The sequence below is a fragment of the Oncorhynchus kisutch genome, linkage group LG16 (genome assembly GCF_002021735.2).
Source record: "Oncorhynchus kisutch isolate 150728-3 linkage group LG16, Okis_V2, whole genome shotgun sequence".
Classification (NCBI taxonomy): domain Eukaryota; kingdom Metazoa; phylum Chordata; class Actinopteri; order Salmoniformes; family Salmonidae; genus Oncorhynchus; species Oncorhynchus kisutch.
The window spans coordinates 22,737,026-22,763,098 of NC_034189.2; the positions used below are offsets into that span (position 1 = coordinate 22,737,026).

A 26,073-nucleotide genomic window follows, 5' to 3' on the forward strand; every position below is an offset into this window, starting at 1 on the left:
TCGATGGCTAAATCAGCAGTAGAAAGGATTATCAACACATACTGAGAGCAGCTCACGTTATAGACAGAAGCATGCTACATAGCAGACCAATCCAAATTCATCTCCTGGCATGTCCAACCCATCGATTATCTCAGCCAATCATGGCTAATGGGAAGGTTCCTGGCTCTCTCTGTGGCTAAACCAACCAGGCTCATAATTTAAACATTTTATACATATTTACAAATGGAATACAAGTTCGTTATTAACGCACATGAACATTCACATGTTCCAGAAGGCTTTTATGCCAAAAAACGTATTTTGATAAAGAATAACAAAAAAAAAGATTATTAAATGCCTCCACTGAAGTAGTGACATACGCCTAGCTTCCTGAAACGGGTCACAAATTTGCATTATTCTAATTAAAAATAAGCCTTCCTCTCAATGTTGGAGGCATAATTCAAAACATTTCAAACATGAATGGTACTAAGGCCTATTGGGCTTGATAGAAATGCTTATATGTAATATTGCCTTTTCGGCATTATTACTATTACTATTATTACTACATTGTTATCCCCTCTAAGTGGACTGACACAGGCAAAACATACAGTCCCCTATGGCACACTTCAGTGTAACTTGCTCCATCCTTATCAGTTGACACCAACATACATTTTGAGCTCTATAGATATTTGAAAAGAGATTTGCTTCAGAACAATGTATAATAGTAGTTATGTATCAGCTCTCTAAATTGAGCTCAGCTGTTCAGAAGAAAAAAAAAATCACCTCTGAAGTTTGTCAGTTTTGACCGCGACGCTGTTTGCCTACTGCACGTTGCAACTCAAGTGCTACTGTAGAAGACATGTCTGTTATTTGGCTAAACTTGTAGCTCGCTAGCTCATTTAACAGGATAATGTACTAGCTAGCTGATTAATGTACCCAAAAATGTGGGGGTGTCTTTAGACTGTTAGCTGACTGAACATTAGCTAGCCAAGGACAAATTTTTAAAGTTTACCTACACTTTGATTTTGACATTCTAATTGGGTTGGCTAGAAAACAAATAGCATTGTTCAGAGCATATCAATACTTCTGATGAAATGTTCATGTTTCTATCCTAATTAGCTTGCACGACAAGCGACTGATTTTGATAGAGCATGTCACAAATGTGCATTTTGTAACATTTCCACAATAAATAAAATTCCCTGAGGAGAGAAGAGAGAAAACAATCCAAGTGGAAGTTGTGTTAGGACTGCTCTTAACCATTAAAAAAGGGTTTTATAAATTGATTGATGTTAGAGGATTGATCATATATTCATCACTAACTAAGAAACTGATACACAAGTTCCCAATCCGACTGACAACTTAATTACATTCTCTCTCTATGCTATACACATGCACTACATCAGGGATGGGCAACTTTGATGGGAGTGTGGCCACCAAAAAAATTGAACTCACAAGGGGCCACAGTGGCTCACAGGTCTGCATACCCACATATGCATTCAGAGCCGGCCCTAGCCTTTTGGGAGCCCTAAGTAAAATTAGACTAACTTATCTAAAAAATGTTAGCTGACATGATAGAAAATATGCTAATGCACAATAACATTTCGAAATTGAATCTTGTGTATTCAACTGTTCTAACTCTCAACAGTAAGTTGAGACTGACTGACTGACTGAGTCCCCCCCCCAAAAAGAAAATAAAACAATTTGCGTGCCTACAAAAGCAAGCCGCCATCCCTGCACTACATACTTAGGTTGGTATAACATTACATGAACTTTACACATGACATTTACTTGACCATTTGGTATTTCGCAGTCTTCGTCAGTGTCCCAAATGGCACCCTATGCACTACCAGAACCATATGGGCCCTGGCCAAAAGCAGTGCACGATGAAAGAAAAAGGGTGACATTTTGGACGCAATTATGACCGTAATCCTCTAAACACCTTAGTGATAACTTGAAGGCTGCCATCTGTATTCCATAGCCATGTGACACATTTAGCATTGTACAGTAAGTATAGGAATAATTGTACATTGATATTTATGATATGGTGGATGAAACTAAAAACCCATCTTCCCCCTCTTTGATCTGCAATTATTGGTCAGATCAGGAGGTCTCCATGGTTCGGGAGGCATAAATGCTAACCGTCATCCATTCATTTGTATGCGGCTGCAGGTGCACTCGCTCATTATGGATTCAGGCACAAACTTGCCTTCCAAACAGGCCATAAATTAACTCCCAAGTTTCTCCATTTAGCATGAAAAGCACTGTTTTTGTTTGAGTCCCCACCCCATCCTGTCTAGTAAAAAAAATATATACAACATTTTAAAAATGCAGCAAAGCTTCAATATCAATCTTCACCTCCGAATATGTGTCACATTGTAAAATGCATGTAGACAAATGCATCACAATTTACAGAGTATTAAATAGGTTGATATACTGGGGCTTCGTTGGACCATGTCAGTTTGATAGCTTCTGGGTACCTTTTAGGAACACCAGGAGGGTCATAAGAAAAGATAGGATTCCTTCAAATGCTAAATCCACATTTCAGGTATTACACTTGCAGCCAGCGCTACGGCAGCATATAAATGAATTCACATCAATCTTTTTCACACTCACACCTCCGGTCAGGTTTCACATACAAAGACTTCTGTTTTGATTCATTCCTGGTGTGGGAGGAATTAGGTGGACTGATTTTAATGAACCAATGCAACTGGCAAGTTGAATATAATTTGATCACACAACTACCATGCCTTATATAATAGTTCCACACATAGTTTAACATTATCATACAATAAGTTTTAATCGGTGAGAAAAAAAGTTACCCGTGTTCACGTCCTTGTAAGTCCTTTTTACTCTTTGGTAATAAGCATGTGATTACGCTGAATGACACCATTACGTCAGGTGAGTTGACTTCATCCAGGTACTTCAAGAGTGCTACAGGGTTGGGGTCAATTCCATTTCAATTCAAGAAGTACATTCATTCAAATTCTCTTCAATACTTTTCAACAAGGAAAATTTTACATTTGAATTAGAGTTTGGTTCAATTTGAGTTCACTGGAATTATACACAGTTCCAGTCAATTTTGGACACCTACTCCTTCAAGGGTTTTTCTTTATTTGTACTATTTTCTACATTATAGAATAATAGTGAAGACTATTAAACTGTGAAATGACATATGGAATCATGTAGTAACCAAAACAGTGTTAAACAAATCAAAATATATTTTATATTTGAGATTCTTCAAAGTAGCCACCCTTTGGCTTGATGACAGCTTTGCACACTCTTGGCATTCTCTCAACCAGCTTCACCTGGAATGCTTTTCCTACAGTCTTGAAGGAGTTCCCACAATGCTGAGCACTTGCTGGCTGCTTTTCCTTCACCCTGTGGTCCAACTCATCCTAAACTATCTCAATTGGGTTGAGGTAGGGTGATTGTGGAGGCCAGGTCATCTGATGCAGCACTCCATCACTCTCCTTCTTGGTCAACTAGCCCTTACACAGCCTGGAGGTGTGATGGGCCATTGTCCTGTTGAAAAACTAATGATAGTTGGACTAAGCACAAACCAGATGGGATGGTGTATCACTGGAAAATGCTGTGGTAGCCATGCTGGTTAAGTATGGACTAACGTCCATTGCTCGTGTTTCTTGGCCCAGCATGTCTCTTCTTCTTATTGGCGTCCTTTAGTACTGGGTAGCTACTTTGAAGAACTTCACATATAAAATATATTTTTTGGTTACTACATGATTCCATATGTGTTATTTCATAGTTTTGATGAGGTCTTGCCTATTATTCTACAATGTAGAAAATAGTAAAAAGAAAGAAAGAAAAAACCTTGAATGAGTAGGTGTCCAAACTTTTGACTGGCAGTGTGTGTGTGATGTATATAATAAAAACTGTATATGCCATTACATGCTTTCATCCAAAGCGAAAGTCATGCATGCATTCATTTTATATATGGGTGGTCCTGGGAATCGAGCCCACTACCCTGGCATTACAAGCTCCATCCTCTACCAACTGAGCTACCAAGGACCAATTGAATTGGAATAGACCCCAGCCCTGGGGTGCAATAGAAATCCCACCAAAGGTAACTCTATTTCATCAGTAGGAGGGCTATTCTAAGACACTAGATAAATAGCAACGCTCAATCAATCTACAACACTCATCACATTTGCTGAAAAGGACAAGGCTTCTATCCCTATAGATCTCTCAATCCATTTCTGCTGTTGTCATTAGTAGTAGGCCTTTGAGCAACAATTATATAGATGACTTATACATATGAAGTGATTAAGGAGGCAAGTCCATTTGTGAATGCTGCAGCACTCACATCTACAAAGCAAAGACATATTTAGAGAGTCAGGTATTTGGTCTGCGGTTTGAGAGTTTGAAATTTGAACACTGCTTGGTTCAGGGAAAGTCGACGAGCAAAGAAATTTGACTGGGAGGGGGGGGACGGCATTGGTCATGCTGGCTGGTGCTGAGCGCACGCCACACGATTGAGCTCTACTCTCGCCACCCTCACAGGCTTTTATTCAAATTGAATGCATATATTACTTGAATTAATGTGACGTGGCACTGGAACTCGGGTAAGAGGGCGGACAGGCTCTTTTTACGTGTATTGTTTCCCGTATTTACCGGATGGACCACAAGAGCATAGCAGGTTTCATTTTAAGAGTCATCTAATCAATGGGGGTCAAGTTGATTTAGAGTGATTTTATGGTCCATGATGGTCACATTCCCTACTTTCCCAGAGTGGAAGGGGGCAGTTTCTCACTCTCTCTCTCTGACTCGAACCCATAAGTTTCCAACACATTGTCTGGTTGACAAGCCTATTGGAAGCGGCTATGACTATTCCATGACTTCAGCTTCTCACAAGCTGCTCTTTTCAAAACACTGCAGACTCATTGGATGGGCACGAAATCCCCCACAATTCCATCCCGCTGAAAAGCGTTCCATTAGCCCCTAGCCTCGCTCCCCTTTTCCCGACCGCATTTAGGGGCAAACTCTGCAAAGAGAAAGTAGCTGGAATTAATTTGATAATCCCCATCATTATGAGGAGGAATAATGGGGCTATTAGAGGAAACAATGGATGGGTTAGCGAATGAGTGGGACGGCGGGATGAATGTACGTCTTCACCCACACCCTCCCACCCGGCTCACACACATTCCTGTCATTGTGTGTGTGGCAAATTCTCCTCCCTGTCTGACAATGAGCGCTACATAGAAGATTAAAATACATTTAAGAAACACTACATGCCTCACAGGGCAGCTCATGAGTGAGTGTGTGTGATTGTGTCTGTGTGTGCTTTAAAAAAAAATATTAAAAGCTCAAAACCTTTAAAAGCTCAATCTTTTCAGTTCAGTATTTTGTACGGAGCCAACCATTGATGCAGAAGCACTTAACTTGTTAACTTGTACCACTATAACCCCGGTCATCTCACTACTGTGACCTTGCAATTGCCAGCCTTCTATATACAGCCGCGGCTACAAGAGTCAAATATGCCTTGTGTCACTTTCTGAAAGCAAACCTTGGGCCTTAAATGGCTCTTATGTTTTGTATCACGTAGCGTCCATCAATACGGACTCATTTGCTCTGTTGTTGAATAGCTTTTCGCCACAACCTCTATGCCCTAGCTCTTTGTAGCCCTGGAGACCGAAAGTGTTGAGTGAGGCGTGCCACAAGGACCTTTAGTTTCCACAGCCATGAGTCTTTCATTTTCAGCCTTTCTTTTCTTCTTTTGACACATTCCTACCACAGACGGCCCTGGCAGACCAGCCTGTCTAATCTTAACAGTGTGACGACCCTCCCACTCAGGCTGCCGAATTCTCTTTTTGCACTCGTTTTCTTTAATAATGGGGAAGACGGTGGGCGGAGCTGGGAAGGTCGTCAGTAAAATGGGACACACCTGGTCCCGGGTGTGTCCCGGGATAAATACACCTTTTCCCCTTTCATTGAGGAGACTCTCTCCATGCAGACACACACAATTTTGGTTGTGGCAATTTTTGGGGGCGTTTTTGTTTGCTTACTTTGGCACCTTTCAACACTTCTCATTATCACCTCTATACACACAACCACTCACTTACACGACACACACACACCATTGTTAATTGTATATAGGTTACCTCAGTTAAGGAATGACAAAAATATTTATTATTCCTTATCGCCACATTCGCTCCCTCTTTGTTACGGGCTACGGACCTGTTTGTGACAACAGCATAATCACTCCTCTCCTGGAGAGCTAGAAAGCCAAGGCACTCACACTGACAGCAGGGTCTTTTTTGGTCTGTGTGTGTGTGTGTGTGTGTGTGTGTGTGTGTGTGTGTGTACAGTACCAGTCAAAAGTTTGGACACCTACTCATTCAAGGTTTTTTTTTACAGAATGTTTTTGTAGAATAATAGGGAAGACATCAAAACTATGAAATAACACATGGAATCCTGTAGTAACCAAACAAGTATGAAACAAATCTAAATATTTTATATGACATTCTTCAAATTAGCCACCCTTTTCCTTGACAGCTTTGCACACTCTTGGCATTCTCTCAACCAGCTTTACCTGGAATGCTTTTCCAACAGTCTTGAAGGAGTTCCCACATATGCTGAGCACTTGTTTCCTTCACTCTGTGTCCAACTCAACCCATGCTGGTTAGGTGTGCCTTGAATTCTAAATAAATCACATACATTGTCACCAGAAAAGCACCCCCACACCATCACACCTCCTCCTCAATGGTTCACGGTGGAAACCACACATGCAGAGGTCATCCATTCACCTACTCTGCATCTCACAAAGACATTCCGGTTGGAACCAAAAATCTCAAATTTGGACTCATCAGGCCAAAAGGACAGATTTGTACTGGTCTAATGTCCGTAGCTCATGTTTCTTGGCCCAAGCAAGTCTCTTCTTCTTATTGGTGTCCTTTAGTTGTGGTTTCTTTTCAGGAATTTGACCGTGAAAGCCTGATTCACACAGTCTCTTCTGAACAGTTGATGTTGAGATGTCTATTACTTGAACTCTGAAGCATTTATTTGGTCTGCAATTTCTGAGGCTGGTAGCTCGTATCCTATGTAGTAGAGGTAACTACTCTGGGTCCTTTCCTGTGGCGGTCCTCATGAGAGCCAGTTTCATCATAGCACTTGATGGTTTTTGCGACTGCACTTGAATAAACTTTCAACGTTTTTGATAATTTCCAAATTGACTGACCTTAATGGACTGTCATTTTTCTTTGCTTATTTGGGCTGTTTTTGCCATAATATGGACTTGGTCTTTTTCCAAATAGGACTATCTTCTGTGTAACCCCCTGCCTTGTCACAACTGCTAAAATGCATTAAGGAAATTCCACAACTTAACTTTTTACAAGGCACACCTGTTAATTTAAATTCATTCCAGGTGACTAACTCATGAAGCTGGTTGAGAGACTGCCAAGAGTGTGCAAAGCTGTCAAGCCAAAGGGTGGCTACTTTGAAGAATCTCAAATATAAAACATGTTTTGGTTACAACATCATTCCATATGTGTCATTTCATAGTTTTGATCTTTTCACTATTATTCTACAATGTAGAAAAAAATGGAATGAGTAGATGTGTCCGAACTTCAGACTGGTACTGCATGTATGTGTGTGTCAAAGTTATAGTGTTGGGCTTTTCTGTTCATTTTTTCCCCTATTTTTTTGTCTCAGTTAGTTCAGGCTTGATTTAGTTCATATTGAGTTTGAATTTTAGAAAAAAATTATATATTTAAAAATATATATTATTTAGTTTCAGTTGTTAGGGTCAGAAAGTAGCCATATGCGTTTGTGTTTGACATCACTTCGCACCACAGGGGGGCAGTAAAACATGGTGATGGGTCAGGTCATAGGTTTGGTTAGGTGTAAATTATGAATCCATTTTAATGCGACTTGGATTTAAAAGTATAATTGGCGTCCGACTCAGATTGACATTTCTGTCGCACCGTTTAAAGCTATGGCCAGCTCTGGTTGTTGATTATGGGTATTCTCTTGCCTGTTCTGTAGTAGCTGTGACTGTTTTTGCAACATTGTCAGCAAGTAAGATCTTCTCCCTTTGGTATGTACCATGCATCAAAATGTGCAGTCAAATACCTCTCCGGTGTGTGGATGATAAATCTGATGTAGGTTGAGCAACACATGCTGTGCCTCGTTGGAGGACGGTTGATAGAAGCAGGCTGATATGCCCACAAAAACGAAGCAGTCAGTCCTTTTTTGCCACACAGTGTAAGTTATTTATACCTCTTTCAGAATCTCAACTGTATAGGTGTCTATATCCACTTGTAAGAAATCAACCCGTTTATTCTGGCAGTGCCAGGAGTTTTAAATATGGGATCAAGTGTTTAGTTGAATTTTCTAAAGGATGGCTCATCGCACAGTCCTGTGGACTTGCCAGACTGGATGAATAAATTAACCAGTGCTTTTTATTTATTTATTCATACATACACTTGAATTAGGTTGCCATGTTGCTACTCTTTTCATGCTGAAGTTGGTTGTCCTGACATTCACCTACTAATAGTTGGTGGATGTCTCACTTTGTATTCATCTGAAATTGTTTGTATGATTATCTGTGTGCGCTGTTCAGATGAACTTTGAGGTTAGTTGGGTTCTCACTGTTCCACACACGCTGCCATCTGCTGACACCAGATTTGTTTTTCTCCTTTCCAGCAATGTACTTAAAACAATCCCATACAGGGCTTTAACTTTTGCTGCCGCCATTGTTCACGCCTATAGACAGGTTAGCTGACAACGCCACAAAAACGACGCACGCGATTCAATGGGGCAGAAGGCTATTGTTGTGATTCTGGATGGCCAGATAGCTAGCAACAATTACAAGATGCTGCCATGTCGGGAATCGTAAATGGATCATTTCAGCTAGTTTTATCTTGTTCTTGATAATGTTTTGTTGTGAGGTGTTGACTCGTGTAATTTCTTTGCTAATAAGGGAAACATTTGCTAGCTAGCTAACTTACAACTGTAACAATGTACAGAATGAGACGACAAGTGCTCATAGTGCAAACGCATTTGTTTTCAAGAAACATTGGAGATTAAATATAGTTCACATTCTCTAAGCTGAATCCAAGCCAACCCCGTCTGTTTTGCCCCATAGTTGCGCACGTGTCGGTTTTATTGCTAAACAACCCACCAGTATATGGTTCACACTTGCCCTCGGATTTCTTCCCTATTAGCTACTGATAGTGATGCACACGCTAGGCCTATTTAAAACGTTGCCATCTACTGGCAGCATTTACCCACCAGATTCAGAAGCTCGAAAACCCCATAAGAAAAAAGCTTTAGAAAACGAACCCATTACATTTTTGCCCAAAAACACAAAAACTTTTATTTTAGTTAGTTTTGCAGCAAAGAAACTAAGCTGAAGCCTGTTGTCCTTCATTTAACTAGTTTCAGTTTACTATAATAGTGAGTGTCAGTGCAAGTAGTCTAACTGTTGTTTCCTTGACATCTGTAATTCTGTCATATTCTACTTGATGGTATGCAAGGATTTAGCCAAACCTGGCTATTTGTATCCAGGAAATATATGATTGATGCGACACTACCATTTCTAAAGCCTTTTATTCTAGGTAGAATCACATATCTCCAACAATGCAAACGGCAGCCGCATACAATCTGTAGGGATGCAAGGCCAATTTTTACATGCCCAAGTCATCAATCATTCATTTAGCCCCTCAAGCCATCCAGCAACCCAAAAATCTATTCCAACACCAACTTTGGCAACGACAAAATTGGCTGAAAATTCCAACCAAATTTGGTGTGACGTAAGTGTTATTTTGGTTTGTCTGGAAAGCGTTTGAAAGGGAGGGGGTAAAAAAAACACAATTAACAGGTGCTGCTGGCTTCTCCTCCCTTCCTGTAATTGTTTTTCTGGATTCGATAAAGAAACTAATTTCCCCTCATTAAACACAATGTACATGGAGACAGAAGGCAGTCGGTACAGAAGCCACAATGAACAAATGGCTTTTGATTCCAGAACAGATGATTGTACACGCAGGCGTCGAAATTAATATTAATTTCACCCCCGAATCCAATTTGTCTATGTACCTGAGTAATATGCTGCACATAGTGTTACATGAGCTATGTTCAGCACCCACACAGGCAAGGGGAAATAAATTGGTTACTGATAAGTCCAGTTCAAGGTTCAACCTACTTAATAGCTTACCTGACTGTAAAAGGAAAGTTGTACATCTGAATGTGTTCAACCGAAATGTATCTTCCACATTTAACCCAAGCCCTCTGTACTTCAAGCAGCAACATTGTTTTAGCATTGAATGTGATGTATAGAAAGCTTCCATTGTCTTAGTTCGAAGACTACTCCTATTTAGATAAACCTCCTCGCCCTAAAGCTATCGACTCATTGGAGATCTGAAAAGAAGGAAGGCCTAGCCTGTAGCAAGGGGAAGATAAGTGCATGTTTCAAGTTTTTTTTTGTCACGTGCACAAGTACACTGAAATGCCATTCTTGCAAGCTCCAAACCCCAAAATGCAGTAATCAATATAAAATGTAGCATTAAAATAACATAAGGTACAACAACAAAAAATATGAACAGTTCCAATACCATATTTACAATGTGCAGGGACACTGGAGTGATAAAGGTAGATATGTATAGGAGTAAGGTGACTAGTCATTAGCAGCATAAAAAAAGATTGTATATGTGTGTGTGTGTGTGTGTGTGTGTGTGTGTAGATTTGTGTGTTGGAGTGTCAGTGTGCATGAGTGTGTAGACTCTTGTGAGTGTGCATAGAGACGGTGCAAAAATAGATATAAAATACAAAGAAAACTCAGTCTGTGTAGCCATTCTGTTAGCTATTTAGCAGTCTTATGGCTTGGGGATAGAAGCTGTTCAGGAGCCTGTTGGTGTCATACTTGATGCACCGATTCCGCTTGCAGAGAGAATAGTCTATGGCTTGGATGGCTGGAGTCTAACGATTATCCGGGCCTTTCTTTCACACTGCCTGATTTAAAGGTCCTGGATGGCAGGGAGCTCGGCCCCAGTGATGTACTGGGCTGTCCACACCACCCTCTGTAGCACCATGTGTTCAAGGGAGGTGTTTAAATACCAAGCAGTGATGCAGCCAGTCAAGATGCTCTCAGTGGTGCAGCTGTAGAACTTTGAGGATTTGTGGGTCCATGCCAAACCTTTTCAACCTCCTGGGGGGGGGGGGTTGTCGTGCTTTTTTCACAACTGTGCGTGTGGCTGGACCATTTTTAAGTCCGTAGCGATTTGGGCATTGACCGCCAATTTCATGTAGTCCAAGATCAGCTCCTTGGTCTTACTGACGTTGGAGGGAGAGGTTGTTGTCCCGTCACCACATGGCCACGCAATCTCGGGTGAACAGGGACTGTTGAGGGTCAGCATGGCAGAGGTAATGTTGCCTACCCTCATGACCTGGGGTCGGCCCCTCAGGAAGTCCAGGATCCAGTAGCAGAGGGAGGTGTTCAGTCCCAGGGTCCTAAGGTTGGTGACGAGCATGGTGGGGACATTGGATGTTGAATGCTGAGCTGGTGCCTATTCACATAGATATTATTCTTATCTAGGTGGGTGAGGGCAGAGTAGAGTGCAATTGAGATTGCATCGTCTATGAATCAGTCGGCACTGTATGCAAATTGGAGTGGGTCTACGGTGTCTGGAATGATGGCGATGTGGGCCATTACCAGCCTTTCAAAGCCCTTCATGATTACAGATGTGAGCACCACAGGGCAGTAGTCATTGGCATGAAGAGTTCTTGGGAACAGGAAGTATTAGTCATTTTAAAACATGGGGATTACAGACTTGGACAAGGAGAGGTTGAAAATGACTGAATATGCCAGCCAGCTGATCTGCGCATGCTCTGAGAACAGACCCTAGAACAGCCTCGGAGAGCAAAAATCACCCAGTCCTCTGGATCGGTGGGGTCCCACACACACAATGTTATTGTCGAAGCGTGCAATAAATGCATCGAGTTCATCTTGCAGAGGCATCGTTGGGCAGATAATGGCTGGGTCTTCTGGACTGTAGCCTCCTGGACTGTAGCCTCGGCCACATGCGGCGGAGCCTGTGTAGTATGATTGCACCTTATTCCTAGATTGTCCTTTTGCTCATATCATCACTGTGGAGGTTGTAGCGGAACTTTGTGTACTTGTTCCTGTCCTCGGGCGTAGCCTCAGCTTTGTCTGCAGTAGCTCTGTCTTAGTTTCAAATCAAATGTTATTAGTCACATGCACCGAATACAACAGGTTGACCTTACAGTGAAATGCTTACTTACAAGCCCCAAACCAACAATGCAGTTTGAATAAAATACAGATAATAAATAAAGAGCAGCAGTAAAATAAGAAATCGAGACTATATACAGTGGGGGTCCCGGTACAGAGTCAATGTGCGGGGGCACCGGTTAATTGAGGTAATATGTACATGTAGGTAGAGTTAATAAAGTGACTGGGCATAGATGATAACAGAGAGTAGCAGCTGTGTAAAAGGGGGGGTGGGCAATGCAAATAGTCTGCAAGTAACCATTTGATTAGGTGTTCAGGAGTCTTATGGCTTGGGGATAGAAGCTGTTTAGAAGCCTTTTGTACCTAAACTTGGTGCCCCGGTACCCGCTTGCCGTGTGATCTAACAATCTATGACTAGGGTGGCTGGAGTCTGACAATTTTTAGGGCCTTCCTCTGACACCGCCTGGTTTAAAGGTCCTGGATGGCAGGAAGCTTGGCCCCAGTGATGGACTGGGCCGTTCGCACTACCCTCTGTAGTGCCTTGCGATCGGAGGTCGAGAAGTTTCCATACCAGGCAGTGATGCAACCAATCAGGATGCTCTCCGTGGTGCAGCTGTAGAATCTATTGAGGATCTGAGGACCCATGCCAAATAGTTTCTCCTGAGGGAGAATAGATTTTGTCGTGCCCTTTTCGACTCCCTTGGTGTGCTTGGACTACGTTAGTTTGTTGGTGATGTGGACACCAAGGAACTTGAAGCTTTCAACCTGCTCCACTGCAGCTCTGACGATGATAATGGGCACATGCTCGGTCCTCTGTTTCCTGTAGTCCACCATCATCTCCTTTGTCTTGATCACATTAAGGGAGAGGTTGTTGACCTGACACCACACGGCCAGGTCTATGACCTCCTCCCTATAGGCTGTCTCGTCGTTGTCGGTGATCAGGCCTACCACTTATGTCATCAGCAAACTTAATGATGGTGTTGGTGTTGTGCCTGGCCATGCAGTCATGAGTGAACAAGGATTACAGGAGGGGACTGAGCACGCATGTGTTGAGGATCAGCGTGGCGGATGTGTTGTTATCTACCCTTACCACCTGTGGGGCCGCCCGTCAGGAGGTCCAGGACAGAGTTGCAGAGGGAGGTGTTTAGTCCCAGGGTCTTTAGCTTATTGATGAGCTTTGAGGGCACTATGGTGTTGAACGATGAGCTGTAGTCAATGAATGTCACTCTCACATAGGTGAGTGCTACTGGTCGGTTACCTTCGTGTTCTTGGGCGCAGGCACTATGGTGGTCTGCTTAAAACATGTTGGTATTACAGTCTCGGACAGGGATAGGTTGGAAATGTCAGTGAAGACTCTTCCCAGTTGGTCAGCGCATGCTCGCAGTACACGTCCTGGTAATCCATCTGGCCCTGCGGCCTTGTGAATTTAACCTGTTTAAAAGGTCTTACCCACATCGGCTGCGGAGAGCGTGATCACAGTCGTCCAGAACAGCTGGTGTGCTCATGCATGTTTCAGTGTTATTTGCCTCGAAGCAAGCATATAAGTAGTTTAGCTCGTCTGGTAGTCTTGTGTCACTGGGCAGCTGTCTGCCGTGCTTCCCTTTGTAGTCTAATGGTTTGCAAGCCCTGCCACATCTGACAAGCGTCCGAGCCGGTGTAGTACGATTAGATCTTTGTGCAGTATTGACACTTTGCCTTTGATGGTTTGTAGGAGGGCATATTGAGATTTCTTATAAGCTTCCGGGTTAGAGTCCCGCTCCTTGAAAGCAGCAGCTCTAGCCTTTAGCTCAGTGCAGATGCTGTAATCCATGGCATGTGCGTACGGTCACGTTGGGGACGCGGTCGATGCACTTATTGGTGAAGGCAATGACTGACGTGGTGTACTCCTCAATGCTATCGAAGGAATCCCGGGAACATATTCCAGTCTGTGCTAGAGAAACAGTCCTGTAGCTTAGCATCTGCTTCATCTGACCACTTTTTTTATTGATCTAGTCACTGGTGCTTCCTGCTTTAAATCAGGAGGATATAATTATGGTCAGATTTTTCAAATGGAGGGTGAGGGAGAGCTTTGTATGAGTCTCTGTCTGTGGAGTAAAGGGGGTCCTGAGTTTTTTGGTTGTCTGGTTGCACATTTAACATACTGATAGAAATTTGGTAAAACAGATTTAAGTTTCCCTGCATCAAAGTCCCCGGCTACTAGGAGCTCCACCTCTGGGTGAGCGTTTTCTTGTTTGCTTAGAGTACAGAATACAGGCAGAATACAGCTCATTCAATGCTGTCTTTGTGCCAGCCTTGGTTTGTGGTGGTCTTTAAAAACAGCTACGAAAAATACAGATAAACTCTCTAGGTAGATAGAGTATCTCATGACAAGCTGTAGACCACACTACCTCAGGCGAGCATTAGCTCAAGACTTCCTTATATATCGTGCACCACCTGTTATTTACAAAAATACATAGTCCGCCGCCCCTTGTTTTACCAGTCGCTGTTCTATCCTGCCTGTACAGCATATAACCAGCTGTATGTTGATAGTGTCGTCATTCAGCCACGTCACCGTTAAGCATAAGATATTACAGTTTTGAATGTCCTATTGGTAGTTTAATCGTCTACGTAGGTCATCTATTTTATTGTCCAAAGATTGCACATTTGCTAGCAGAATGGAAGGAAGTGGGGGTTTATTCGATCGCCTATGAATTCTCAGAAGGCAGCCCGCCCCGCCCTTTTTCTCCACCTCCTCTTCACGCAAATCACGGGGATGTGGGCCTGTTCCCGAGAAAGCAGTATATCGTTTGCGTCGGGCCTCATCGGACACGTTAAAGAAAACAAAGGATTCTGCCAGTCCATGGTGAGTAATCGCTGCCGTGATGTTCAATAGTTATTTTTGGTCATAAGAGACGGTAGCGGCAACGTACAAAACAAGTTAAAAAAAATATGTGACAAACAAAGCAAATAAACTAACAAATATATATACGGTGCTATCTTGCACAGTTTAGCGCAAACCTCTGTGTTAATTCAGGGCTTTTGATTGGGGAAGCAGCAAACCTTCACTGTGGGAACAACATCACTGATGCATTTCCTTATGAATCTGTTGACAGAGATGGTTTCCATTTCTCAACGGAGTGAGTCACAGGTACTTTCGGTTTGAACTTCTGCTGTGCTGTCTGCCTTGTGTGTGTACTGTAATTTACAGGTATCTAAAATGCCCTCCATAGCCACTAGCCTTGTGTAAACTACCGTAAAACTTCAATTAATAGCCAAGGCTTTATTTGCTTAAAATCACTGAAAAAAAGACGCTTAGAGACATGCTTCTATTTGAACCCGGCATCTATTTCCTTAATGCACACATTTTGCTAATTTGCATAGTTAATTGTTTAATTCCAGCATTTTAATCAATTTCTTCACTTCATGCACTGTGTTAACATTTACACACCGTCACATTTCTTTTTTCTTAGTATTTCTAATATATATATATATATATATATATATATATATATATATATGAGAGAGAAATTTAACAATTTCGGTAGTTCTTACTTTCACCACCAGAGGGCGATTTCTAAAGGTCTGTACTTTTTATTTTTTTGAACCTTTATTTAACTAGGTAAGTCAGTTAAGAACAAATTCTTATTTTCAATGACGGCCTAGGAACAGTGGGTTAACTGCCTGTACTCCCGAAGTTCTTGATTGTTTTTGTGCTTGCCAGTTAACAGCTGAGAACTGCTAGCTAGCAGCCAAAACTGATGATTGCCATAATTTAAATAACTCAGTAATGTCAAAATGTAACCAATCAAACATTAAACATTGTAAACAATTAATGGCAATTCATGGTAAACTCGTAAATAACTCCTTTAGAACCAGCGTTTGTTTGAAACAGGTGTTTATTTGCTGAAATATGTGCCATTGCCCGGCTATTAAAAGGGGCCGACAGCTATTTGAGACTGCGTTTAATTGAAGTTTTACGGTATTCAAATCGATACAAGGCCTGTACATTTAACTCCTGTAAAAGCCTTCACCTACAGTAGAGGAGCGATGAAGTCATATCTTATATTTGAGGTCGACTGATTATAATTTTTCCACGCAGATACTGATACCGATTATTGAAGGACCAAAAAATAAATAAATAAATATATATATATATATATATATATATATATTTGTAATAATGACAATTACAACAATACTGAATTAACACTTATTTTAACTTAATATAATACATAAATAAAAATAAATTTAGTCTCAAATAAATAATGAAACATGTTCAATTTGGTTTAAATAATGCAAAAACAAAGTGCTGGAGAAGAAAGTGCAATATGTGCCATGTAAAAAAGCTCATGTTTAAGTTCCTTGCTCAGATCATGAGAACATATGAAAGCTGGTGGTTCCTTTTAACATGGGTCTTCAATATTCCCAGTTAAGTCGTTTTAGTTTGTAGTTATTATAGGAATTTATAGGACTATTTCTCTCTATACCATTTGTATTTCATATACCTTTGACTATTAGATGTTCTTATAGGCACTATTGTATTGCCAGCCTAATCTCAGGAGATGATAAACCAGTCATAAACCAGCGCTGTGCTTCAAGCATTGCGACGAGCTGTTGGCAAATGCAGGAAAGTGCTGTTTGAATGAATGCTTATGAGCCTGCTGCTGCCTACCACCGCTCAATCAAATCATAGACTATCATTATAATAAATACACACAGAAATACGAGCCTTAGGCCATTAATATGGTCAAATACGGGAACTATAATTTCGAAAACAAAACGTTTATTCTTTCAATGAAATACGGAACCGTTCTGTATGTTATCGAACAGGTGGCAACCCTAAGTCTAAATATTGCTGTTACATTGCACAACCTTCAATGTTATGTCATAATTATGTAAAATTCTGGCAAATTAATTACGGTCTTTGTTAGGAAGAAAGGGTCTTCACACAGTTCACGACGGGCCAGGTGGCCCAAACGGTTGCATATACCCTGACTCTGTTTACACTGAACGCAAGAGATGTGACACAATTTCCCTAGTTAATATTGCCTGCTAACTAAATATGCAGTATTTAAAAAATATACTTGAATATTGATTTTAAGAAAGGCATTGATGTTTATGGTTAGGAACATTGGTGCTACGAATGTGCTTTTTTCACGAATGCGCTTTTGTTAAATCACCACCCGTTTGGCAAAGTAGGCTGTGATTCGATGATATAATAAATGCGGCGCCTGTTAATTTATGCAACGCAGGACAAGCTAGTTAACCTAGTAATATCGTCAACCATGTGTAGTTAGTGATTATGTGAAGATTGATTGTTTTTGTAAGATACATTTAATGCTAGCTAGCAACTTACCTTGGTTCCTTGCTGCACAAGCGTAACAGGTGGTCAGCCTGCCATGCAGTTTCCTCGTGGATTGCACTGTAATCGGCCATAATCGGCATCCAAAAATGCATATTACCGATTGTTATGAAAACTTGAAATCGCCCCTAATTAACTGGCCATGCCGATTTAAATCGGTCGACCTCAATCGTATACAGTTAACCTGATTAAGGGAATTAAAAAGATCATGTCGAGTCATACTGTACTGGCAAATTTGATACCAATGTCCAAAAAGCTAAATCAAATCACATATATCGAATCGACTTTTAGACAAACAAAAAAATTATTATAAAACTATAAAACTAAAACAGCACAGCCTCTGAGAATGAAATGGTGGCCTTTATCGAAGTAGTTAGGATTGGTTTAGATGAAACCAGTGTTTTTACTGAGGGCACCAAATTATCCCGTATCATAAAACATTTACGCCATTAGCTGGAATGTGGGGTAGCGTATAGAAGGGATGGCTTAAATCATGAGAGTAATACACACACACACACACACACACACACACACAGAGGCATTATACAGAGAGACAATGCTGAATAAAGACCTCCACATTTCACTGCCCCACAGCTCAAGTGGAGCTGGCAGGAGCCATTCATAGTTTGCACCTCTGTCACTCAGTCGCGTCATGCCATTGCTATGAACGTTCTCAAGCCGCCCTCTGCCGGCGGCGTCATAGTGGTGCCCAAAAGTCGTGATAAGCCCAATCATTCTGGACGGAGGCTAACGACTGTTTAGTCTAAATTACACAACAGTGTCCTGGAAATATGAGGACATCTCTAAAGTAGGCAAATATTTAGTTGGAAACAACTTTGCCATCATTATCATGTCGTCAAATTCCAAGTTGACAGATGGAAATGTCGTCATTAGCTAGCAAAATTCGTCAAAAATAGCAAGCAATGCTAACGTGCTAACGGTCTCCCCTCAATCTTAGCTAGCTAGACAATGTTACACTGCATCTAAAGTCAATCTGGCGACATCAAAACGACAAAAGGTTTTCCTACTAACCATTTGCCTCCTTTCAAAATGGCATTTATTTCCAAGCCACTATAATATATTTGGTCAAATATTCATAGCACACAATGACTACATCAAGCTTGTGACAAATTTGTTGGATGCATTTGCTGTTTGTTTTGGTTGTGTTTCCAATTATTTTGTTCCCATTAGAAATTAATGGTAAATAATCTATCTGTATCATTTCAAATACAAAGTGAAAGACTACAGAGCCAACACACTTGTCACTGTCGTAATTCTTTTGGAGCTCACTGTATGTCAGCCAGGTTAATAAATATTACCATTTGTTATGCTTTTGTCAGAGAAACGTCTCAGGAAAAACATATTTGTCAAGACAACAAAACAATAGAGGGAAAGAAACCTTGAAGAAAAAAAAAAGAAAAAAAATCAGTGACCAGAACACAATACACATTCATTTTACAGATTGACAACGAATGTAACTAGGTGAAAACTATGTACTTAATAAACATCTCCCAGCTACGAAACAGACTGGAGGTATAAGGGAGTGTTGTGTGCCTTCACAAACCCTTTATAAGGACCTTTATAATGCTTCACAAACCATTCATAAGCAAATGCCATGCTAAACAGTAAAAAAGGTATTTAACGTTGGCAATGCACCAGATTAAAAGCTATCTGCCTGGCTTGTAAACACAGGTGGGACCACCTTGCAAGAATTAAACATTGATAACCATCCACCGTGTCATTGATTCAAACAACTGCTTATTAAACCCAATTAAATATGTTTTTCCACTTGATCATTTAGGCCTAGATATCTAAAACAATACTCAGTTTGATTTGAACAGAACAGTCATCTATACGTACGGTATGGCCCAGTTTGATTGAATTCCAGCCCACAACGAATAAAGTGTGATTTCATGAGAAGAAAAAACACCTACTAGACCTTAGAACACCTAAAGCAGTAATGACTGTAGGGTAAGGTTACCACTGATTGTTTTCACAAGCCAGATGGCACACAGGTAGATCCCTGCACCAGCTATGAGGTGCTATATACACCTCCCTCTTCATCATCTACCCTCTCCTTTTTCTTGATATTCTGGCAGTAAAAGGTCGTTTCCAGACAGAGCAACTCTTGCTACCAGGATTATCAATTTTCCAGACATATTCACTTTACTGCATAAGCGGTTGGCTAAAACGAATTAGGCCAGTCATCCAGAATGCACTGCAATGGTACTGCACCACAACAAGAGGAAAGGTGAGGTCAGCATCTAGCAATATAGTCAAAAGTGATATCTGTCAGACATACACCGTTGGGACACTGCCCACAGCTGTGGAGCAAATATTATGAAGAACGACGTGGCATTGGATGAGCAAAGACAAGATGCACTGAAAGTAAACTACAGGTTGACATCCAATTAGACAAGAAAAGCAAAGCATGAACTGTCCTCTCGTTATTCCTCTAGGGGGAGGATGTCAAGGTCTTCACCGTCTGAGGTAGATGGCTCGTTTAGGTTGTGTCATGGGCATGTTTACCGTACACCCACCACATTGAAGATATGGCTGTAATCACGTGTCACCACCTTGAGAGCACTTCACAGAGGATGAGATGGAAAGTCAGAGACAAACAAGTGTTAGGTATTAAGCCTACTAAACCTTGGTGAGGAACTGACCAGAAGGATTTGAAACTTTGACAAATAAATTAATGTTGCAGACTCTGATCCTATTTGGAATGTTTTATGTCACACACACACACACACACACACACACACACACACACACACACACACACACACACACACACATACATTAGTCCATTCTCTTTCATATCTAAAGTGGCATTGAGGACAAAATAGCAGATGTATATTGAAATGTGACAGAAGAGAAGTTGAAAAGTTCTGATAAATTCAAATTTATCGTACAAATTATTTATCAATACACCCAGTCACTACAAAAGATACAGGCCACTCAGGGATTCCATCATGAGGTCAATGGTGACTTTAAAACAGTTAGAGTTTAATGGCTGTGATGGGAGAAAACTGATGGAACATTGTAATTACTTCAGAATACTAAACTAAATGACAGAGTAAAAAGAATGAAGCCTGTAGCAAATCAGAATATTGCATAACACTCATCCTGTTTGCAACAAGGCACTAAAGTAATACTGCAAAAAATGTGGCAAAGCAATTCACTCTTTGTCCTGAATACAAAGTGTTATATGTTTGGGGCAAATCCAATACTACTTAGTATCACTCTCCATATTTTCAAGCATAGTGGTGGTGGAATCATGTTATGTGTATGCTTGTATTTGTTAAGAACTGGGGAGTTTTTCAGGATAAAAAGTCAAACGGAATGGAACTAAGCAAAGGCAAAATCCTAAAAGAAAACCTAGTTCTGTCTGCCTTCCACCAGACACTGGGAGATGAATTCACCTTTCAGCAAGACAACCTAAAACACAATGCAAAATCTACACTAGAGTTGCTTACCAATAACATAGTGAATGTTCCTGAGTAGCCGAGTTACAGTTTTGACTTAAATCTGCTTGAGAATCTATGGCAAGACCTGAAAATGGTTGTCAAGCAATGATAAACAATCAACTTGACAGAGCTTGAAGAATTTGTAAAATAATAATGGGCAAATGTTACACAAGTCAGATGTAGAAAGCTCTTCAAGACTCACCCACAAAGACATGGAGCTGTAATTGCTGCCAAAGGTGATTCTAACATGTATTGATTCCGGGGATGGAATACTTAACTAATCAAGATAGTGTTGTATTTTTCATGATTAATTTTTTTACGAACGTTAGATTTTTTTCTTCTACTTTGATATCAGAGTACATTGTGTAGAATCGTTGACAAAAATAAATGACAATTAAATCCATTTTAATCCAACTTTGTAAAACAACAAAATGCGGAATAAGTCAAGGGGTGTGAATACTTTATGAAAAAAACTGTATATAGATAGCAAAACATTAAATGAGTAAATAAGTGTGAACGCGTATGGCCTACGTCAGTGGACTACTGGGGTGTCGGAGATATGACAGTCTTGTGTGCAAAGGAATGAGATTAAAACATACAACTAACCAATTCTGGTGGCTCATGCTAGCCTATATTTAATTTATCGTGCGATGCAGATGGTCCCCTCAGGTCTGTTAGTACGTCCGTTTTCCCATAACTTGCATGGTGGCACTCAAAATTGACAACATTATACATGTGGAAAAAAATCCATTTTCATTCTATTCCAGATATTGCCGTTCATCCGTGACTCTATACACAGTTTTCCCTTGAACATCCTATTGTATACAACCACCGTTTCAAGCACCCATTGTAAAACGGACTGTGAACTGTTTAAGGGTATCCTACATAAACTTCATTCATCACCAACTTCATACTGGACTAAGTAACGCATTATTTTAACATCTTCTGAAAGCTGGGTTGTGAATAGAGAAACGGACAGACGCACGTTGCCGGTGCATAGTGCCAACCATTCCCTTTATAATAAACCATACAACAAACTATTTGAAATGTGCACATTGGTTCCCTAATTTGGATAGAGCAGCAAGGACGCGCTCATTAAGTGACGCTCTTTAAATCACCGCAACTGACACCAGAAACTATTGATATCTTGACAAGGCAATTAATTGCAAACTGCGTAACCAATGAATACCAACCGTGACACACCGTCGCCAAGTTTACTTAAAAATGAAGTCTTAAATATAACAACGTATAACTCATTAGCCTACACATTACATCCAACACAGGCAAATATTGTATATACGAGAAACTGCAGGTAGGCTAATTGAAGTGCATATGCGAACCAAAATATAGATGAAGATGCAGGCAATATAGCATAATATTCCTACCGTGTTTTAGAAGACACTGGTGAAACGATTATACCCTTCAAATAGTCCTCCCATTGAAAGTGTGAGTAATAAAATTGTTCACACTTATTTTCTTAACACAATTGATATCGTCCTTGCGCACAGATCAGTCTCCTCAGAGGGTCGAGGGAAAAGAAGGGCGATTCCAAATAATAATTTCGAATAACTCCGCTTATATTTTCTCAGAAGTCCGATGGTAGGCTAGAAGAGCTGGACATGTCTGTATGATCCGTGTACTGTCGATATTGCTGGAGAAAGAACGGTCTCCTTGTGTATCCAGATGACAGTCCCTCAAAAGAAGTGGCGCACAACACGTCCTCTTGTGCAGTAACTACTACATCACGTCCGAAAGTAAAAGCTCAAAGGCAAAACACATTAGCGCAAAAAAAGAGTAGGCTATGCCAAATAAATGTGTCTTGTTTGAAAATCTCCACGGCAAAGAACTCGATATATTTTTTGCTTCCAAGGCTTTGCTCTCTGCGCATAGGACAAACCAATTTCGGAGCACTGCCTGGGAGAAATGCGGTCTTTGACTCAAGGTAGAATGCGAGAACGGCGAGACGCAAAACTCGGATCTGGATTGTCGCTCACACAATATACTCGGGCTCCACCTAGCAGTAAACATGGGATAAAAATGCAACCAACTACCTACGCCTCTACCTGTGTCATGCGTGTTTGACTGTCAAGTGAAAGTCATATTACATTTGTAATATAGGTCTGTGCTTGTAGGTCTGAATCGAAATATTTATGAGTAACATACCTCTCAATAATTGCTTGGTAAGGCTGTGGACATGTGCAAATGAATTAACTGTCAGCTGCTAGAAACACTGTATATAAGTGTACCACTTTCATTCAAGTACCAAATAATTGACAGCTGTGCCATATAGATTGAAAAATAGTTGAGAAGAGATTTTCGATGTACTGATTCCATGGTTTGTGAACTGATACGCAAAACGACTCCGGATTCAAACCGTATAATTTTCCATTTAAATTATTATACAAAATTATTGCAACCAATATAATGTTATATATATGTATGGGGGATACAACTTTCCCAGCTCTGCAGGTTTTCCTGCAAAGAGACAGTCATTAGATGATTTATTTTGGTACTGTCCATATGTAGCTTGTTTTTGGTCACAGGTCCAAGAATGGCTAATGCTGCAGATAGCACTACTGGGTGGTTTGAAAAGTCATAGTCAATCGATCAATAATATAATAATACTTTTAGCAACAGAAAAAAATCTTTCATTTACCATCTGTAGAAACTATGAGATTGGAAAGGTTCAGAACTTTTGTGACACATCACAGCACAGTTTAAAATCATATGGCAAATAGAAGAGATAGATGGGAGGGGTTGAATGGAGCTAAAAGGTGGGACTAATAGCAACAAGATAACTCATGTAAAATATACTGTGTCTGTAAAATGTATATACTGTAGGTTCAGAACTTTTGTGAAACAGCACAGTTAAAAATATATGGCAAATAGAAACTGTATGGACATCAGAAATAGATGAGAGAGGTTGAGGGTAGAGGAAGGACATCAGAAATAGATGAGAGAGGTTGAGGGTAGAGGAAGGACATCAGAAATAGATGAGAGAGGTTGAGGGTAGAGGAAGGACAGGTTGAAAAACAAACAAATAGAACTATTGTAAAATAGATTGTGTCCGTAAAATGTATATAGTATGTATAAGCTGGAAGTAGAAGCCTAAGTGTTGTTTTTCATTAGTTTACACCAATTAGGGGAGGATTCAAGGGTTTTTCTTTATTTTTACTATTTTCTGCATTGTAGAATAATAGTGAAGACATCACAACTATGAAGTAACACATATGGAATCATGTAGTTACCAAAAAAGTGTTAAACATATCAAAATATATTTCATGTTTGAGATTCTTCAAAGTAGTCACCCTTTGCCTTGATGACAGCGTTGCACACTCTTGGTATTCTCTCAACCAGCTTCACCTGGAATGCTTTTCCAACAGTCTTGAAGGAATTCCCACATATGCTGAGCACTTGTTGGCTGCTTTTCCTTCACTCTGCGGTCCAACTCATCCCAAACCATCTCAATTTGGTTGAGGTCGGGGGATTGGGGAGGCCAGGTCATCTGATGCAGCACTCCATCACTCTCCTTCTTGGCCATCTAGCCTTTACACAGCCTTGAGGTGTGTTGGGTCATTGTCCTGTTGAAAAACAAATGATAGTCCCACTAAGTGCTTACCAGATGGGCTGCAATATATGAGGCTGGTAACTCTAATGAACGTATCCGCTGCAGCAGAGGTAACTCTACAATCAATCTGCAATATTAAAGCTGATCTCCCCCTCCTCCCCAAATAATAATAAACATAAATAAGGTATAAGCTTAGTTAAAATGATTCGTTTTCACCTTATAAAGCTCTGGGCTAATAAACAGTTGATGTTTGATTGAGAATGTTTTCAAACTGGAAAATGTACTGACACAGATTATGAATTAATTAAATAATGTATCAATTATTAAATTAATGAATGTATGTTAAATGACAGGTCTGCATATCTTAAATGTTATACTGAATGTTTAGGACAAAATACATGTAAATATGTATTTTTTTAAAGTATTGTTTCAAAATCAATCACCAAAAGCGCTCTATATCACATACAAATGTTTGAATATCGTGTTGTGTAGACCTTGATAGTGAAGCACATTCCTTTTAAGTATACTGGGACACCTTGATCTAGTGCACTGCAGGCAGGCAGTGGTTCATTTTTCAACGGGGCTTCCATTTGAAAAGATGAAGTGTTATCTCTAGCCAGCACTGCTTGCAATGCACCCCCGATGCAAATGGATTTCTGCAGGAAGTGCACTGACCAAAGCTGCATGTCATTACTGTACCAGTGCTTGAGAACCCTGGTAGCTAGCTAGGTTCTGTATGGCTATATACTGTATATAATATACTGCTGCCATCTTGACTGCATTAAACAGTACATGAAAACTGCCTCTACAACAACATATTCCAAGCACAATTATGTGAATATCATACCATTTATGGAAATAATCACAGTCTGAGATCTTGCATTATCACACATGTCAGAGACACAAATTAGACCAAGACAGTTTAATAGTATTGGTTGCATGTTGCACCATAGCATATAAGTCTGCGTCCCAAATGGCGCCCTATATTCCATAGTACACTACTATTGAACAGAGACCTATGGGCACTGGTCAGAAGTGGTGCAGTAAATAGGGAATAGGGTGCCAATTGCAGGAGAGATTGAGAGGGACAGAGAGGCATGCGTCCTGCATCATGTAACTAACTCAGTCCGCCTCCGGCACACTTGCAGCCTTATGTGCTATGGTGATTCTATGGAGCTTCAGTGACTCGATTCACAATAGTGAGATACATTGGTGGAGGATACCATTATTGAGTCATTATTGAATAGACAGAGGCACATTTCAATTTCTTATTACTTGTAAACATGGCCATTGAGTTACTGGACAATGTATATTTCTGTGTGTGTGTGTGTGTGTGTGTGTGTGTGTGTGTGTGTGTGTGTGTGTGTGTGTGTGTGTGTGTGTGTGTGTGTGTGTGTGTGTGTGTGTGTGTGTGTGTGTGTGTGTGTGTGTGTGTGTGTGTGTTACTGACAAATACATCTGCCAACAGTGGGGTTTACCCAACACAGACAGTTAAGCACCTGAGACATACTGTAGTCAT

The 26,073-nt window shown here is 40.6% G+C and overlaps 1 protein-coding gene across 12 annotated transcripts in view; it reads right to left on the minus strand.

The window, feature by feature from the left end:
• LOC109906505 (adhesion G protein-coupled receptor L3-like) overlaps positions 1 to 22,940 on the minus strand; it is a 346,713-nt gene extending 323,773 nt beyond the window's left edge. For 4 of the 12 annotated variants that reach the window (XM_031792015.1, XM_031792016.1, XM_031792017.1 and 1 more), the window contains exon 1: positions 22,372 to 22,938. The gene's annotated coding sequence lies outside the window, so the exon portion shown is untranslated. Of the gene's footprint in view, positions 1 to 22,371 lie in introns of all 12 variants that reach the window. The other 8 variants (XM_031792025.1, XM_031792024.1, XM_031792019.1 and 5 more) reach the window with 3 other exon arrangements.
• Positions 22,941 to 26,073: the final 3,133 nt, after the last annotated feature.